Source organism: Vicia villosa, linkage group LG3 (assembly GCF_029867415.1).
Source record: "Vicia villosa cultivar HV-30 ecotype Madison, WI linkage group LG3, Vvil1.0, whole genome shotgun sequence".
Taxonomy (NCBI): domain Eukaryota; kingdom Viridiplantae; phylum Streptophyta; class Magnoliopsida; order Fabales; family Fabaceae; genus Vicia; species Vicia villosa.
In genome coordinates, this window is record NC_081182.1 from 205,911,973 (window position 1) to 205,930,898 (window position 18,926).

The window sequence follows — 18,926 nt, forward strand, 5'->3', positions numbered from 1 at the left end:
TGCAGAGCCCGCAAAGCCCTGAACCTCGCACATGGTCGTTAAACCACTCAGCTGTTGGTTTAAACAGACCGAAAATCTTTCGGGCGTGGTTGACCATTTTCAGCGGCTCTCTCTCCTGTTACAAAAAAAACAAATAAGCGACATATATTAAATAAGCGGACATATATTAAATAAGCGACAAATAAACGGTTAGATTATAAAAAATGGTGACAAATAAACGGTTAAATTAAAAAAAAATACCTCTCCCTCCCAGATCCGCCGAGCGACGTGATCGTAGTAGTGAATCATCACGGAAGTGTCAAAGGGCCCTCCCGGATAGCCATCCTCCTGCTCATCCTCCTCCCCGGCTGGAGGGTCAACATCCAGTACACCCTCCGGCTCGTGGTATGGCACTGGCACCTCCTCCTCCTCCTCCTCCCCCTCCTCCTCCTCCTCCTCTCGCTAGCGGGAAGAAGATACCTGAGCCAGCCGATTCCTAGGTCCTGAAGCAGATGTACCCTCTCCCACGTCCACGGGAACTCGCACACGGCGTCCCCGGCCCTGCCCCCGTCCCTGGGTCGACGCCAGCTGCGCCGCCGCCCGTTCGCGTCTAGCCGACGCAGTCTGAGACTCTCTTCCCTGTCTGATGCGTGCTGGTTGGTTGCCTGACATGTTCCTGTAAACAATTGAAATCGATTAATATGCGAGACAAAAGAAGAAACAAAAATAATTGAAATTCTGATACAGTTCGGAAGTTCATTTCCGAAAACTGGGATGGAGGTGTTTTCGGAAATGAACTTCCGAAACACCCCTACGAGGAAGTTTTCTGCAACTTCCATGCAGACCCCTAAACCAAACATCAAACCTATGTCTAAACATTCTAAACATCCTAAATATCAGTATAAACCTAACCTAATACATTTTTTGCTATTTGTAAACACCCTAATATACATTTTAATCAAAAGATCCTAAAATCAAAATGCTTACCGATTGAATGGATTTGAGGACTTTTGAATGTAATAGAGCAAGTAGATGGAGCCTTTGAGGTAGCTTGGAACTGGTTTGCACAAAAATCTCTTGGGGTGTGAGTTTGAAAGAAGATTAGGGTAAATGATTAGGGGGAGGGGGCTGTTTTGCTTAATCTGCAAAACACGCAGTATTTCGGAAATGAACTTCCGAAATGGTGTTTTCGGAAGTGCATTTCCGAAATAAGTCAATTTTTTTTAAAAAAAAGGCGCTTTCGGAGATGCATCTCCGAAAACACCTTTTTCTTGCATTTCGGAAATGCATTTCTGAAGTCAGGGGTATTCTGGGTTTTTCACCAGAGGTGGACTAGAAGGTATGGAGATGGCCAAAGAAATTCTCCTTCTTATTACCACTTTCTCTTAGAAAAACTTCCGTGTAATAGTTATTTCATTTTTTTATTTATGCAATTATTACTATCAATTTGCTTTTGTAGCAAGAAGATGAAAGTGATTTGAAAAAATTGATCTTCAATTAAGGAATACATTTAATTCTCATTCTGCACATTTAATTCTCATTCTGCTTTTTTATTTAGTGCTATTTTTTTTTAATTCTTCTATTTTTATCCAAAAAATTATTGCTTTTTGGTAATATATTTATATCAGTATGTATGGTTTAAGAATTTCGGTCGGAAGTTGTTCTAAAGGTTGTATCTTTCGCTCTATTAAAAATAGAGGTGTTCGCGGTGCGGTTTGGCCGGTTTGACGAAAAAAATTATCCCGAACTACAAGAGAAAAAATCGCGCGGTTTGGTTTGGCTGGTTTTTAGAAAAAAATCGAACCCAACCAAACCAAATCAATATGGTTTGGTTCGGTACAGTTGGTTCGATTTTTTACAAATATTTTATTGAGCCATACATACACACATATAGATGACAACATAATTTTATATTTAGACATTCTTATACAGTCAAATAACAACAAAACTTATCATATTTTGACAACAACTTTTGATTTAATATGTAAAAATTAAATTAGATAAAAGTGAAATAATAAACATAAAATAATAGCATAAGACAATATAAAAATTATTATAATGAAACAAAAAAATAGAAGAGAAAAGAGATTTGTGAAGATATAAAAGAAAAACAAAAGAGTTGAGAGATTAGAGAAGAAAATGTGCGATAAAAACGAAACTGAAATAGGGAACATTTGAAAAAAAATGAGAATAATGAAAATAATAATAATAATAATAATAATAATAATAATAATAATAATAATAATAATAATAATAATAATGATGATGATAATAATAATGATTTGGTTTGTGGTTTCCTATTGGATTGGTTTGGTTTTGAACACCCCTAATTAAAAATAATAATAATAATAATAATAATAATAATAATAATAATAATAGTAATAATAATAATAATAGTAATAATAATAGTAATAATAATAATAATAATAATAATAATAATAATAATAATAATAATAATAATAATAATAATAATTGGTAGCATGATAGGGAGCATTGTAGATCAAAGTCAGACTGCTTTCATCCCTGGCCAACATATCCAAGATCATGTGCTCCTGGCTTATGAACTTATTAGAGGCTATGGAGCTAAAGGTGGGCCTCCTAGATGCATGATACAGATGGATATCAGAAGGCCTATGATAGTGTAGATTGGAAAGCTCTGGAGGACATTCTTGCTGAACTGGGCTTCCCAAATAAGTGCATTGGATGGATCATGACCATGGTAAGAACTGTCTCCTATAGGTACAGAATTTGAAGGATAGAAAAACACTTAGAAAGGGGGGGGGGTTTGAATAAGTGTAGCTTTAAAAACTTGACAGATAAAAATAAATTGCACAGTTATTTTTATCCTGGTTCGTTGTTAACTAAACTACTCCAGTCCACCCCCGCAGAGATGATTTACCTCAACTGAGGATTTAATCCACTAATCGCACGGATTACAATGGTTCTCCACTTAGTCAGCAACTAAGTCTTCCAGAGTCTTCTGATCACACACTGATCACTCCAGGAACAACTGCTTAGATACCCTCTAAGACTTTCTAGAGTATACTGATCCACACGATCACTCTAGTTACAACCTGCTTAGATAACCTCTAAGACTTCCTAGAGTATTCTGATCCACACGATCACTCTAGTTCCTTACAACTTAATGTAATCAATTCTAAGAGTATTACAATTGCTTCTTAAAAGCTATAATCACAAACTGTGATATTTCTCTTAACGTTTAAGCTTAATCTCACTAATATATTACAACAGCAATGTAGTGAGCTTTGATGAAGATGAAGATTCTGAGCTTTGAGTAGAACAGAGTTTCAGCAAGTTAATATGAGTTGTTTTGTGCAGAATCGTTAACCTTGCTTCTCATCAGAACTTCATATTTATAGGCGTTGGAGAAGATGACCGTTGAGTGCATTTAATGCTTTGCGTGTTCCGTACAGCATCGCATTTAATGTTATACGCTTTTGTCAACTACCTCGAGCCTTGTTCACGCTGTGTCTACTGACGTAGCCTATAATAGCTTTTAACGTTCCTTTTGTCAGTCAGCGTAGCTTGCCACTTGTACTTCCTTCTGATCTGATGTTTGTGAATACAACGTTTGAATATCATCAGAGTCAAACAGCTTGGTGCAAAGCATCTTCTGATCTTCTAACCTTGAAGTGCTTCTGAGCGTGATACCATCAGAACTTCAGTGCTTCTGATCTCATGTTCTTCTGATGCTTCCATAGACCCATGTTCTGATTCTGCTTCGACCATCTTCTGATGTCTTGCCAGACCATGTTCTGATGTTGCATGCTGAACCCTTTGAGACAAAGCTTCTGAGCGCTGAATTATGGATACTCTTTATATATTTCCTGAAAAGGAAATTGCATTGGATTAGAGTACCATATTATCTTAAGCAAAATTCATATTATTGTTATCATCAAAACTAAGATAATTGATCAGAACAAATCTTGTTCTAACAGAATTAACCATAATGTCACTGATATAATTGAGGCTAAGAGGGGGCTGAGACAGGGAGACCCATTGTCCCCACTTCTTTTTGTAATTATAATGGAATACCTACATAGAGTATTAGCAAAGATGGGTCAGAATCAGGCTTTCATGTACCATGCTAAGTGTGAAACTTTAAAGATAATTAACGTAAGTTTTGTAGATGATTTACTTGTGTTTACTAGAGGTGATAGGGACTTAGTGAGTCTGGCCATGAAAGCAATGATGGAGTTTGCACAGTCTACTGGCCTACAGGTTAATCCTAGCAAATGCAATGCATACTTTGGGAATGTGGATGAAATGATTAAGGAGGACATCTTGCAGACCACTGGGTTTGAAAAGGGTTCCCTTCCTTTTAGATACTTGGGCATTCCTCTGAGCAATAAAAAGATCATTGTCAATATGTTTGGTGCTAGTGGAGAGGATTGTGAGTAGAATCCAGCACTGGAGTGCAAGACTTTTGAGTATGGCTGGGAGAATCCAACTGATAAAAAGTGTGTTGTTTGCCATCAGCAACTTTTGACTCCAGTGTATCCCGATTCCAAAACTTGTGATCAAGAAAATTGAGGCAATCTGCAGAACATTCATGTGGGTAGGAACGACTGAAGTAACTAGGAAATCTCCCATTGCATGGCAGAAAGTGTGTACTCCTAGTAGGAAAGGCGGCCTGAACATTTTGAATCTTCAGATATGGAGTAAAGCGAACATGGCAAAAAACCTGTGGAACTTACAAATTAAAGCAGACAGTTTATGGATTCGTTGGGTCCATATGTATTTTATGAAAGGGCTGGATATTATGAATGTCCAAGTGAAACAATCCACTTCGTGGATTTTGAAGAGTATTCTCAAAAGGAGAGATAAAGTGAATAATGTTCAGATTTGGGAGACCATGGTAGCTGAGCAGAAATTCTGCACTGGAAAAATATATGGCCTGCTGAGCAAACATGACATGGATGTGAACTGGAGACATGTAATCAAAGGTAATGTCGCGAGAGCCAGAGCAATGCAGGTATTGTGGCTTGCGTGCCATAACAGGTTGCCAACAAGAGCTAGACTCTGCAGGTTGGGGATGCTTTCTGACCAAACCTGTGTGTTCTGTAAGGAGGGGGAATCTATGGACCACCTCATGTTTCTCTGTGCAGGTACACAAGGCATTTTGAAAAGCATCCTTGAGTGGATTGATGTCAGCCACTGCCCGCTTGAATGGAGCCAGGAGTTGGAATGGATGATTGCACAGTGTAAGAAGAAAGGAGGAAAAGCCAGAATCCTCCAATGTGCATTTGCAAAAACGGTTTACGAAGTTTGGTGGTATAGAAACAAAACTTGCTTTGATGTGAAACCGGATGAACAAACTGTTATAGCTAGAATCACTGACTCTATTGTTTATCGCTGTTGGGATAAGGCAAAACTACGGGGGGCTATTAGTCGTGTGATGAGGCCGTAGGTTTGTGTAGTCTTAGTCGGTATCCTTAGTGGTTGAGGGTGTATGTTGGACCTTTGTGGTCACGTGTATGCGACTGTTTTTGAATCATAAATAAAGTTTGATCCTTGATTCAATAATAATAATAATAATAATAATAATAATAATAATAATAATAATAATAATAATAATAATAAGGTTTAAATACATTTTTGTCTCCTTAATCTCAAACTTTTTAAATTTTAGTCCTTCTATTTTAAATATTTTTTCAATTTTACACATTGATGATTGGAATTAAAAAATTATTTTTAATTATATGACATGTGACTATAATAATTAATTTATTAATATTTTTTATTAACTTTTTTAATAACTTAATTTATTTAATTAAGGTTTTTATAAATCAATTCATCATATATTCATAAAATTAAATTCTGATATGAATTCTTAGATTGCAATGACTTATATATGAACTCATCATTGATATTCTAGTGAAGCAAGCAGATAAACAAACCTATTCACAAACTGAGAAAAAAACAATAAATTTCCATTATGAAAGTCTTGTTTTATTGAATTTCACTAGATTGGAATGTCAACTTCAATTGTATGAACATGTCCTATTTTTGACGAGTTCGTCCGTGGTGTGGTAGAAATAATTCAAAATGTAGTGGCCAAAGGCTAACCTTAGCATGATATGAAATGAAAGTTGGCTAGAAACACAAGTCTAGGTTAGATTTTTAGCATAAACAGAAGGAATGGTAACCTCTAAGTTGAAGATCGATAATGGCCGACACACGAAAGAAAGACTATCGATCCAACAATACAAAACAGGGATATGAGTTGAAAACGTTAGATCACCGGTTATCATATTCCTGATGCTTATTTCTTGGTAAGGATAAACATAATAAAACAAGGACTAAAGTATTTTATAAATGAGATAAATATGTAACAAAATAAAGTCAAAACAATCAAGTTCAAGTAACTAAAAGATAAAATGAGACAACTCCTTTCATAGAATTTCATGATACAAGCACAAGTTACAACTTACAACTATTGAAGAGTAATTCAATATTCAGAAGGTGGACTGATCTTCTGATGGTTACTCAGAAGATAGTATTGACCAGAAGATGCTGTCTGGGTCCCATTAACTTAGCTGTTTAGTAGTAAGGGTACTTTAGTATTTTGTAGTACTGGTAGTACTATTTGTACTTTAGACTTGTTCACTAAGTTTACTGTTTTAGGGCTTATGTGGCAAGATTTTCTTTTCTTATAAATAGCCTTGTAGTAGCTGTCATTTAAAAACAACGCAAGTAGAATACAACATTTATTCTCTCATCTCTTTTGCGCAGTTATTCTATTATTCTCTTTGTCACCATCTTTATTCTTTGTGCACCAACAATTGGTATCTAGAGCTCCGGTTCCAAACACAGGGAAACACGAGTGAACGTGAGTTTGTGTGACTGTGTGATTGATTTTGTTTCTGGGAAACAAAGTTGTGTTGAATCACATTTTTCTTGATTGTTTGTGGGTTGGGAAACACTGTGTGAGTGTGAGTGAAATCTGTTTTTGTCTGCACAAGTTTAAAGATGAGTGGAAGCAACTTGAATACCAAACTTCCAGTTCTTGATGGTAAAAACTGGAATAGATGGATGATTCAAATGCGTGTATTATTTGGTGCTCAAGATGTTCTAGATCTTGTCACTGGAGGATATATTCCGGTTGCAGCGGATGCAACGGAAGAACAAAGAGAAGCGCAGAGAGAGACGAAGAAGAGAGACCAAAAGGCGTTGTTCTTCATCCATCAGTGTGTGGATGTGAATGTGTTTGAGAAGATTGCTGATTCTATGACGTCAAAGGAGGCGTGGGATATACTGGTCAGGTGTTACGGTGGTGACGTATCGGTGAAGAAGGTGAAGCTTCAATCCCTGAGAAAGCAATATGAGAATCTCAACATGAAGAACAATGAGAAAGTCTCTGAGTATATCTCTAGAGTGATTGTGATCACTAATGAGATGAAGGCTTGTGGAGAAACTCTTTCTGAACAAGTAATCATAGAGAAGATATTGAGGTCACTTACTCCTCAATTTGATTATATTGTTGTATCCATTGAACATTCTAAAGATCTGGAAACCATGAGAATAGAAGAGTTGCAAAGCAGTTTAGAAGCACAAGAGTTGCGTCTGACTGAGAGAACTTCTGAGAGAGAAGTTGAGCAAGCTCTGAAGGCTTCTTTTGTCAAGAAGGACCAGAAGCATAGACGTGGTGATAGATTCCAGAAGGAAGCCTCAACTTCTGATGATAAGAGATATCAGAAGGGAAAGGATAAGAAGAAAGTTCAATGTTACTGTTGCAAACAGTTTGGCCATTTTGCTAGAGACTGTTTGGCAAACAAAGGAAGGAGATCAGAAGAAGCAAATATAGCCAGAGGAGGATCAGATGATGAACCTGTGCTGTTGATGGCTTCAGAGTCGGACAAAAGATGTTCGTCAGAATGGTGGTATATGGACACTGGGTGTTCAAATCACTTGACTGGAAACAAACAATGGCTGATAGACTTTGACTCTGAAAGGAGGACAAAGATCAGATGTGCTGATGATAAGTACCTATATGCAGAAGGTATGGGAAATGTCAAAGTCAAAGTGAAGAATGGAAAGACTGTTCTGATCAAGGATGTTTGGTATGTTCCTGGAATCAGAAGCAATCTGATGAGTGTGGGTCAGCTCATTGAGAAAGGTTTCTCAGTTGTTATGAAGAATAACCTCTTGAAGTTGTATGACTCTAATCAGAAGTTGATTATGCAATCTGAACAGGGAAGCAACAGAACATTCAAGGTGAATGTAGAAACAGCTGAAATAGAGTGTCTGAGTGCTGAAGGCTCAGAAGGTGATAGTAAGCTGTGGCACAAGAGGTTGGGGCACCTGAACTATAGAAGCCTGGGGCATCTAAGTTCTAAGAAGCTTGTACATGGCATTCCAAAGATTGTGAAGCCTGAGAAGTCATGTGAGGTATGCATGAAAGGCAAACAACCCAGATTGCCATTTGTATCAGAAGTTGCTCCAAGAGCAAAGCATGCTCTGGGAGTAGTGCACTCTGATGTGTGTGGACCATTTCCAGAACCTTCACTTGGAGGAAATAGGTATTTTGTGTCTTTTGTGGATGAGTTCACAAGAATGACGTGGGTAACTCTCATTAAGTTTAAGAATGAGGTGTTTACAGAATTCCAGAAGTTCAAGGTGAAGGCTGAGAAGCAGAGTGGTCAGAAGATAAAGATTCTCAGAACGGATGGTGGAGGCGAGTATAACTCTACAGAATTCCAGAAGTTCTGTGATGATAATGGAATTGAGCATGAAGTTACTGCTCCTTATACTCCTCAACACAATGGTCTTGCTGAACGTAGAAACCGTACTTTGCTTGATATGACGAGAAGTATGCTTAAAGAGAAGAAGCTTCCTCATAATCTATGGGGAGAAGCTGTTGCTACTGCAGCATATGTGCTCAACAGGTGTCCAACGAAGAGGCTGAAGGAAATTGTTCCTTTAGAGAAGTGGACTAAAGAGAAACAGAGTGTTAGTCATCTGAAGGTTTTTGGTTCTGTGTGTTACAAACACGTTCCAGAAGCTAGAAGGAAGAAGCTGGATGATAGAAGCAAAGTGATGTTATTGGTGGGATACCACAGTACAGGTGCATACAAACTCTATTGTCCAGAGACTAACAAAGTTGAAGTCAGCAGAGACGTCATTGTGAAGGAATCAGAAGTTTGGGATTTGAAAAAGTCTCAACCAACTTCTGATGTAGAGATAACTTTTGAAGAAAAGTTAGAGTCAGAAGATGAATCTTCTGAAGACGAGTCAGAAGATGAAGCATCTTCTGAAGATGAGTCAGAAGGAGAATCTGATTCTGATCCAGATTCTGATGATGATCAAGATTCTGGTGGTAGTCATGATTCTGGAAGGGAAAACTCTGAAGACATAGGGTCTGGAGGACAAGCTTCTGGAGATGATCATGGAGGTGGTGACTCAGGAGTAGCTGACTCTGAAGTAGCTCAGCGACCACAAAGAGTCAGAACTATACCAAGAAGGTTTGCAGATTTTGACATGTTGCAAGACACAGAAGTTGACTCAGAAGGAGAGGTCATTCAGTGTGCTATGTTAGTAGATTCTGAACCAGTGAGTATAGAAGAAGCGCTCAAGAAAAAGGTCTGGCTGAATGCCATGAAAGAAGAACTTGAGGCTATAGAAAGAAACAAGACTTGGAAGCTGACAGAACTTCCAAAGAATAAGAAAGCCATCAGCGTCAGATGGGTTTTCAAAGTAAAATTGAAGCCAGATGGATCAGTTGGTAAACACAAAGCAAGGCTAGTGGCTAGAGGTTTTCTTCAGAAACCTGGACTAGATTACTTTGAGGTGTTTGCTCCTGTAGCTAGACATGAAACAATCATATTGGTGATTGTGTTAGCTGCGAACAGAGGTTGGTCCTTGATGCATCTGGATGTAAAGTCTGCATTTCTGAACGGTCCATTACAAGAGGAGGTATACGTGTCACAACCCCCTGGCTTTGTGAAAAAGAATAAGGAAGGGATGGTGTACAAATTACACAAAGCTCTGTATGGATTGAAGCAAGCACCCAGAGCTTGGAATTTGAAGATTGATTCATTTTTCAAGAAGCAAGGGTTTCAGAAGTGTGAGATGGAATATGGAGTTTATGTGCAACATTCTGGAAGCAATATGATTCTGTTGTGTCTGTATGTTGATGACATATTGCTTACAGGGAGTTGTCCAGAAGATCTGATGAAGTTCAAGAAGGTGTTGATGAATGAGTTTGAGATTACAGACCTTGGGAAAATGTCATATTTTCTAGGGATGGAGATTCTGTACTCAGAAGATGGTATCATTCTGCATCAGTTGAAGTATGAGTTAGAACTTCTGAAGAAATTCAAGTTGGAGAATTGCAAAGCTGCTGTTACACCGTCAGAAGTGAATCAGAAGTTGGACTCTGATTCTGAAGGTGAAGATGTTGATGCTACGGTATTTAAACAGCTGGTTGGTTCTCTAAGGTATTTGTGTAATACCAGGCCTGATATATGCTATGCAGTTGGATTGGTTAGTAGGTTCATGAGTAAACCTAAGTGGTCCCATTACCAAGCTGCTGTCAGAGTCTTGAGATATGTCAAGGGAACTCTGAAGTTTGGCATATTGTTTCCTTCTGGGAGAAAGGAAGAATCAGAATTATTGAGTTATTCTGATTCTGATTGGTGTGGAGACAGAGTTGATAGAAGGAGTACTTCTGGATATTTGTTCATGTTTCTGGGAGGCCCTATCTCTTGGAGTTCCAAGAAGCAACCTGTTGTTGCTCTATCAACCTGTGAAGCTGAGTACATCGCAGGCGCTGTAGCTGCATGTCAAGCTGTGTGGCTTCTGAATCTATTAGAAGATCTGAAGATTAGAGTGAAGAAGCCTTTGAAGCTGATGATTGATAACAAGTCTGCAATCAATCTTGCCAAGAATCCGGTGTTACACGGAAGAAGCAAGCATATTGAGACTAAGTATCATTTCTTGAGAAGCCAAGTCCAGAATGGAACATTAGAAGTTGTGCACTGTAGCACTCAGAAGCAAGTGGCAGATGTTCTGACAAAGGCGATCAAGACGGATCAATTTCTGCTCTTGAGGGATGGAATTGGCGTTGTCAGTTTTGATTGAAGAATATGAATTAAGGGATGGTATTGAAGAGTAATTCAATATTCAGAAGGTGGACTGATCTTCTGATGGTTACTCAGAAGATAGTATTGACCAGAAGATGCTGTCTGGGTCCCATTAGCTTAGCTGTTTAGTAGTAAGGGTACTTTAGTATTTTGTAGTACTGGTAGTACTATTTGTACTTTAGACTTGTTCACTAAGTTTACTGTTTTAGGGCTTATGTGGCAAGATTTTCTTTTCTTATAAATAGCCTTGTAGTAGCTGTCATTTAAAAACAACGCAAGTAGAATACAACATTTATTCTCTCATCTCTTTTGCGCCGTTATTCTATTATTCTCTTTGTCACCATCTTTATTCTTTGTGCACCAACAACAACTAGTCTTCATTGTTAAGAAGTTAACAAAGAAGAACCAAGATTTTGTGATAACTGTTAGGTAAAGATTGTATTACAAAAACCTTTTGGTAACACAAGTTTTATCTTTGTGTAATTAAAATTGCTGTCAAGATATTCTTATTTACACAAGCATAGTGTCTCAATCCCACATCCATTCTATAACTATCCCATAATCATTGTCTTTTTGTTTCTATATTTATTCTAAAGCAGAAACACACATAACTCATAATTATGATACATAATCTAACTCTTGTTCAAATATTGCAAAATTAATTTAATAACATATTTCAAATATTAATAAATTTCAATTATGTAATAGTGGTAGAAGAAGAATGTTCAGAAAACTTACCATTGTTTGGGCCTACTCTCTTTGAAAGAAAAACTCAAGAATGTGACAGTCTGATACATATTATGCTTTGAATTTCCATGATAAATCTAACTTCCTTCTGTTCTTTATATAGAGTTGTCTCAATGGTTTTAATTATTATGTCGTCATTTCAAATCAAGCAATGATGTATTAACAAAATGTAGTGTAAGTGATATCAAGAGAAACAGAAGAGAAACAGAAGAAACTTGTATCATTGCCAAAAAAATTGTGAAAGATAGATGATTAGGTATACTGAATTAGACTCTAGAAGTTTTATGCTAGACAAAGCTTTTGACATTTAAAATGAACATAGCATAGCAAATGGAGAGAGCTATGTACCAAAATATAATTTAATTCAACAACTGCTAAATATAGCTGACATCAATGAAAAAGAACTATTATAGTTGAAGTCAATACAGAGACATTGAGAACTGAACTGAAGATGACCTATTATATTATGCAGTGGCTTCTTTGAAAATGGACTGTTAGTTCAATTCATAGCTGAGTTGTCTCAATGGTTTTACTTATTATGTCATCATTTTAAATTGTTTCAAAGTAAAGTATATTTCATCATTTCAAATGAGCACTTTAGTAAGCCACAACATATGATGTATTAACAAAATGTTGCATCAAACAAAAAAGAAAAAGATATCAAGAGAAACAGAAGAAACTTGTATCATTGCCTAAAAAGTTAATAATTTTTGTGAAAGATAGATGAGTAGATATACTTAGAACATGATTGACAATATATTTATCAAATTGCTGATAACACAAAAAGCTAAACATGAAAATATTATTATAGTACCATAGTAAAAGATTCTAAATAAGTAACTTAAGCCTGCTTCCATCCGGAAACATCTGCCAATTGGGTCGGGTCACACAGATTTGCCCCTGTTCAACATCAAATACATACAGAGTTTTATTATTGTGCCAAATACAAAAAGTTAAGACAAAATTAACAAATCAAATTGTACTTGCCTGTGACAAACATGTCATTTCTACCACTCAATTCAGTCAGTATCATGCTGCTCAATCCAGTCAATTTCCACATAAGGGATGTGACTAATTGTATGCCAAAGCTCTCCTCCCTCCTTTTTATACTTCTCCTTAAGTAATGGACATTTCTCAATGAACACGGCAGAAAGGGAGTTGGGTAGACTCTCCTCTGTCAAGCCCTCAAGACTAGGGCAGTTAGCAATATATAGATGCTTGAGAGATTTGAGGTGGAGAAAACCCCACTCCTCTCTCGAAGCTTTCAATTTAGGACAATTGAATATTTCAAGTTTGATCAAGTTGGAAGGGAAACCTCCCATAGGAAAACATTCTAATTCTGGACAATTAGACAGCTCTAGAGATTCAAGATTGGTGAACAAGTGTGGTGAAAAAGGCAAGGAGGAGAACTGCCATCCTCTTATTGAAAGTCTCCAAAGAGAATTATAGCAACACAAATCTAAAGAGAGACATTCTACAAGGTCCTTGAAATCCAACTCCAACACTTCCAGAATGGGATTGTTAATTAAATGATCCATGGAGAACTCAACATATTGATTTTCTCTAAGGACAAACCTTTTCAAGCTGGATGGCAACTCATTTATCAAAATTTCATTACAATTCCCTAGATCTAACTCTATGATATTATCACAATTGGGAATTGCTACGTTCAGCATTTCGCAATCCTGAATCACCAAATCCTGTAATGAAGGAAGGTGTTGAGGCAGTGGTGCCCTTTTCAATTTGGGACAATCAACTATAGAGAGCTCTTTAAGTAAAGGAAAACCTTCAATAGATAACCATTTCTCCCAATTTCCATCTTCTTAAATCTCAAAATTTTAAGAGACTTGAAGTTATTGCTGGAAAACTCTTTTCCAATGATCTTTATTCCATGACAGCGTGTAAGAGATACTAAGTTGGGTAAATGACAACCACTTACCCAATTTGGAAAGATATTACCTTTATACTCGCTGATGGTGAGCATCTTCAAGTTACTATTTGGTTGAAGAGCCTCCAAGACAGATACATTGCTTTCAACTATTAATCCATCCACATCTTCTCTTCCGCCATCAAATTTCATCTCTATTTCTTCCAAATACATCTTATCTTTCAAACTTCTTGTTGTAACATTTATAGGATCAATGACTTTACCCAATCCTTTGATATGAATTCTTCCACGAAGTTGGTTTAGTTTCTCCAACTCCTTAAGATCAGATCCATTTTGCTCTTCCACTATAAAATAAGACAAGGTCTGGAGATTGCTTAGACTTCCTATATTCTTTGGCATTTTCTTTATAGAATAGGGAAGTTCAAGATGGCGTAAATTGATGAGTTTGGAATAATTTGAAGGGAGCTCAGTCAATTTAGAACAGCCACAAAACAGGAATGTTTGCAAATTACACAGCATGCAAATGGTGTCAGGTAAGCTTGAAATTTCAGTAAAAGAAAGGTCTAGATAACGCAAAAGCTTTAAAATTACTTATCTCATCAACTAGCTCGTAGAGACCGCAACCATTGAATGATAACATTCGCAAATATTTTAGTCTTGAAAACATATCATGCTGCACAGTGTTGCTTATCAATATAGAATGATAGTCTGTTAGTAACAGGCTACGTAGTCCTTTAAGCTCACAAATTGGCTCTGGTATTTTATAATCACGTGTACCATTTGATGGACGAGGCCATCTAATGTGACGTGTTCTTTCACTGATACCTTCCTCATTAGATGCGTCCATTTGCATGCAAAATTCTCCTGACACTGATTTAGCTAAATCATTGACAAGGTCATGCATGTCTAAGTAATCTTTTTCAATTGACTGTTGGAAAAATGAAATTGACTCAAGATCACCTACAATTTCATTACCCAACTCTTCTTCACTAATTTCTTGTCCGCAACACTTCAACAAACCTTCAGCCATCCAAAGCTTGATTAATTCATCTTTCTCAAAATAACTACCTTTGGGAAATATAGAACAAAAAGCAAAACAACGCTTTAAATTGGAAGGCAGATTATGGTAACTCAATCTCAACACTGGGTTAATGTTGTTGTCACCATCGGATAAACACCACATATCAGTCTCCAATATCTTCATCCATTCATGTTGAGAGAATTTTTTTCGCAACAGTTGGCCCATTGTTTTTACAGCCCAAGGCAATCCTCCACACTTTTCCACAATTCTTTTGCCAATTGATTCAAGGTTTGGATTTTCACACACATTTTTGCCATGAAACGCATGCGTCACAAATAAACTCCAACAATCGCTTTTGTCCAATATTTGTAAATCAAATAACTTGGTGGATTTCAAAATATTTGCTACCTCCTTGTCACGCGTTGTCACTATTATCTTACTTCCATAAGATCCATGGTTAAAAGGAAGTAGTAACTTCTCCCAACATTCTGCATTCCCGTTCCAGATATCATCTAAAACAAGCAAGTATTTTTTGCCCGTTAGTATACATTGTAGTCTCTGTTGAAGTAAATTGAGAATAGATTCATCATCTGATGGAGAATGAAATGACTTGAGAATTGCTTTGGTGAGTCCAACAACATCAAAAGATTCAGAAACATAAACCCATGCTTTAAGTTCAAAATGATCTTCAATCCTACTATCATTGTACACAAGCTTAGCAAAGGTGGTCTTACCCATCCCTCCCAAACCCACAATGCTACATACAGGTGTCTGGTTGCAAGGATCACTGTTTGAAAGTAAAAATTCAACCATTTCATCTTTCTCATCATCTCTACCATATATTTGGGATGCATCCACCAAATATGTAGTTGGTAGTCTTTCTGAAAGTTTCGAATCGACTCCATCTCCATTATAAGCACACACTCTTGTTTTCAGTTTCAGCTTATCCTTCTGCTCAGCAAGAGAATCTAGGCTCTCTATCAATTCTTTGAGCCTAGATTTAAATGGATTAGTAAAAGTTGGAATGAAGTTGAGAATAGTGCTGCTGGATGGTTGAGATTTGACTCTCATTTTCTTCAATGGAGCATCAGTGGCAATCCCGTCTAATAGTTGGTCAGCCTCATACATAGCATGTTTAACATCAGCAAGCCACGTCTTCATGTCTGGATTCCAGTACTGCTTCTTCTCTGCATCATCCAACACTTGATTGATAGAATTGAGTATAGACTCAAGTTTATCCACCAGTGTGTCAAGTTTGACTCTACGGAAGTAGTCTATTAAATTACTTGAAGCCAACCTCTCAAGAACCACACCAAATAAAGATGAAAGAAATGCCTCAACAATCATTTCTTTCATTATTTTACTGTCACGCAAAAAATGATTAGATATAAGCAAGATCCTGATTAGAGGTGTCAATTTAAGGGGCCAATTAATTTAGGCCCCAGCCCCATAATAAAGGGGCCTAAAAAAAATTAATGAATAGTAAGCCCTCAAATACATAGGCCCCAAAGTTAAAAGGGCCCACAATTTTAAAGAGGGCCATAAAGCCCCAAATAAAATAATTAAAAATTCAAAAAATAATAAATTTTAAATTAAAAATTAAAAAAGTAAATATATATATATATATATATATATATATATATATATTAAAAGTAAAAAAATATAAAAAAATATAAATTTATATTAAAAAGTAAAAAAAAAAAAAGTAAAAAAATATATTATTTTTGTATGGAGATATAGAGCTCACTTCTATAAGATAGAGAGCTGAAATAGTATCTTTTTAAATCTACAAGTTGTATGTAAAATGGCAAGAAAATGAAACACGTTAATTGATAAATCTGGCATCATAGTACTGTATTTGGTCACGCTTTCTTCTAATTTAATGAATTGTTTTCACTGATGCTTTAAATCGTAAATGTGTCTGCTATTGTTTGGTTTTGTATGTCTAAGGCTATTGAAGTAGTATTTCAACTTTACAATCAAGCCAAAGAACATGACTTTTCATATACAGTGACTTTATACAAGTAACGAAACAACCGAAAAATCCATTTCAATTGTAAATCTATCTGTAGAAAATTTAACATTATTATCACTGCATTATTAGACATATAATCACTCCAAGAGGAAATGAGATTCATTATGAAGTTTTTGTGTTTTTTTTAATGAAATAAGACCCTCTCAATGGGGCCAAAAAAAACTGCATTATGTAAAGGGCCTAAAACTTTAGGCCCTAAAATAAATCTCAATAACTAGGGGCTTAAAATTTTGGGGTTTTAATGGGGCCAAATAATTAGGGCCTTTAATTAAAGGGCTTATTTGACAGCTCTAATCCTGATAGGTTTTCTACAATAACAAATAGTTCTGTTTTCTTTTCTTAAAGATATGGTTCTCTTCCTTTTAAGAAACTAGATACAAAATAAAGAACCTAGGTGTATCCTAATAAAAAACCAGTAAATAAATGAAATCAAAATAGCTTGAAACATTAGAAAAGATTTACTAGGGAAATAGAAATTAAGAAACATTAGAAAAGTAAAGCGAAAATAGATTGAAAATGAAAATGATTACAATATGAAATTAAGAGAATGAGAGAGTTACCTGAGGTTGTTTTCAATTAGCTGAGACTAAGATCAATAAGCAAACGCAGAGAATGTTGAATGAATGAAGGAAGCAGCATCCTCATCAACGGAACAAAATGATCAAAAACCAGTGACCAACCATGATGTTGATTTTATGATTTATTTATTATTAATCTTCTACCACTTGCACTCTGTTCACAACATTCAACACTATGACATATAAGTTTGATAAAAAAAATTATTTACTACTTGACTTTGATATGTGTATTAGGTAGGCTACCCTTTTAAGAAAAGTGGGTATTTTAAATTTGGTCAACACTAATTTAGTTAAATATGTATCCAATTTGAAAATGAACATTCAAAAAAATCTCAAATAATTATTTGAGTATTTAATTATTAAGGTTTGTTATCAATTGCATATGCCATATACCATTGACTAATAACATCAGTGTTGTCGATGGCGGTCCATGGCAGAGAGCCAAAATCCCGCCATACCGGTCGCTTTGTGGCGCCGTTATAGCAGATTATGGCGGAAAACATGCAATATCGGCCTATATTTACCATTGCACAAAGCCCAAAAACCGCCATGTACATCCGCCATAGCGCCACAGTTTGATAACACTAGTAAGAAGTCTTTAATACGGGCCCGGTTTAATATTAATTTATCAAAATACACCAACCGTAACTCAATTAGAAAGTTAGTTAGTTAGCTGAATTCTGTTATAGCTTGTAACTAATTTTTCCAACTGCCTAGTCTACATAAGCTGACATTGGAGTAGTTTCAGCTTAATAAACCATTGAAGTTTGTAATTCATTCTTCTGTTTTCATCTTCTGCTAACACTCTGATGGTATCAGAGTGAATTCATACTGATTTGTTTATGCTACGCTAAATGAACAAGATTCATCTACTGTTTCTTTGAATTACGATCAACTTCTCTTTTCTTTTTCACCAAGTTCTTTTTCACCAACATTCATGGAGAAGGGACTAAATTCTCAGAATCAAAAACAGGATCAAACATTAATCCTAGATCCCTATTATGTTTACCTGGAGAAAACTATCATGCCTGGGCACTGAAGATGCATAGAGCCTTAGCAAGGAAGAACAAGTTTAAGTTTGTAGACAAATCGATTGGAAAGATCTCAACGATCAATATATGCGAGGTAGATAAAATTCGAGTTATACAGTTGCAACAATAAATTGCAAATCTGAAACAAGGTAACCATAAAATTTCTGAGTATTTTACTGAGTTAAAAGCATTGCGAGAAAAATCGGAGTAGTACCTACCTTTGCCTCATTGTAGTTATCCACATCCATATATTCAGTTGAAGGATTAAGCTACATTTTGGGATTTATTTAATAATTGTCTCACAGACAATATAACAAACAGGTTTAAGGCAAGACTAACCAGAACCAATAAAATGGTTCATACATTGGAATGTTAATGTTGATAATCTTAACAAATCAATGAAATCACAATTATCATTTTTGTTAAGAAAATGATTACATAACATAATCAAAACAAACCTTTGCTCTTAAATGATTTTTGTCGTCATCTTGTCACTTAAAACAAGATCAGAGAATTCACAAAATAGCACAAAATGAAACTAG

The 18,926-nt window shown here is 36.1% G+C and overlaps 1 pseudogene; it reads right to left on the reverse strand.

Annotated features, from left to right (window-relative positions):
• Nucleotides 1-11,115: 11,115 nt before the first annotated feature.
• LOC131593373 (putative disease resistance RPP13-like protein 1) lies at nt 11,116-17,329 on the reverse strand (annotated as a pseudogene).
• Nucleotides 17,330-18,926: the final 1,597 nt, after the last annotated feature.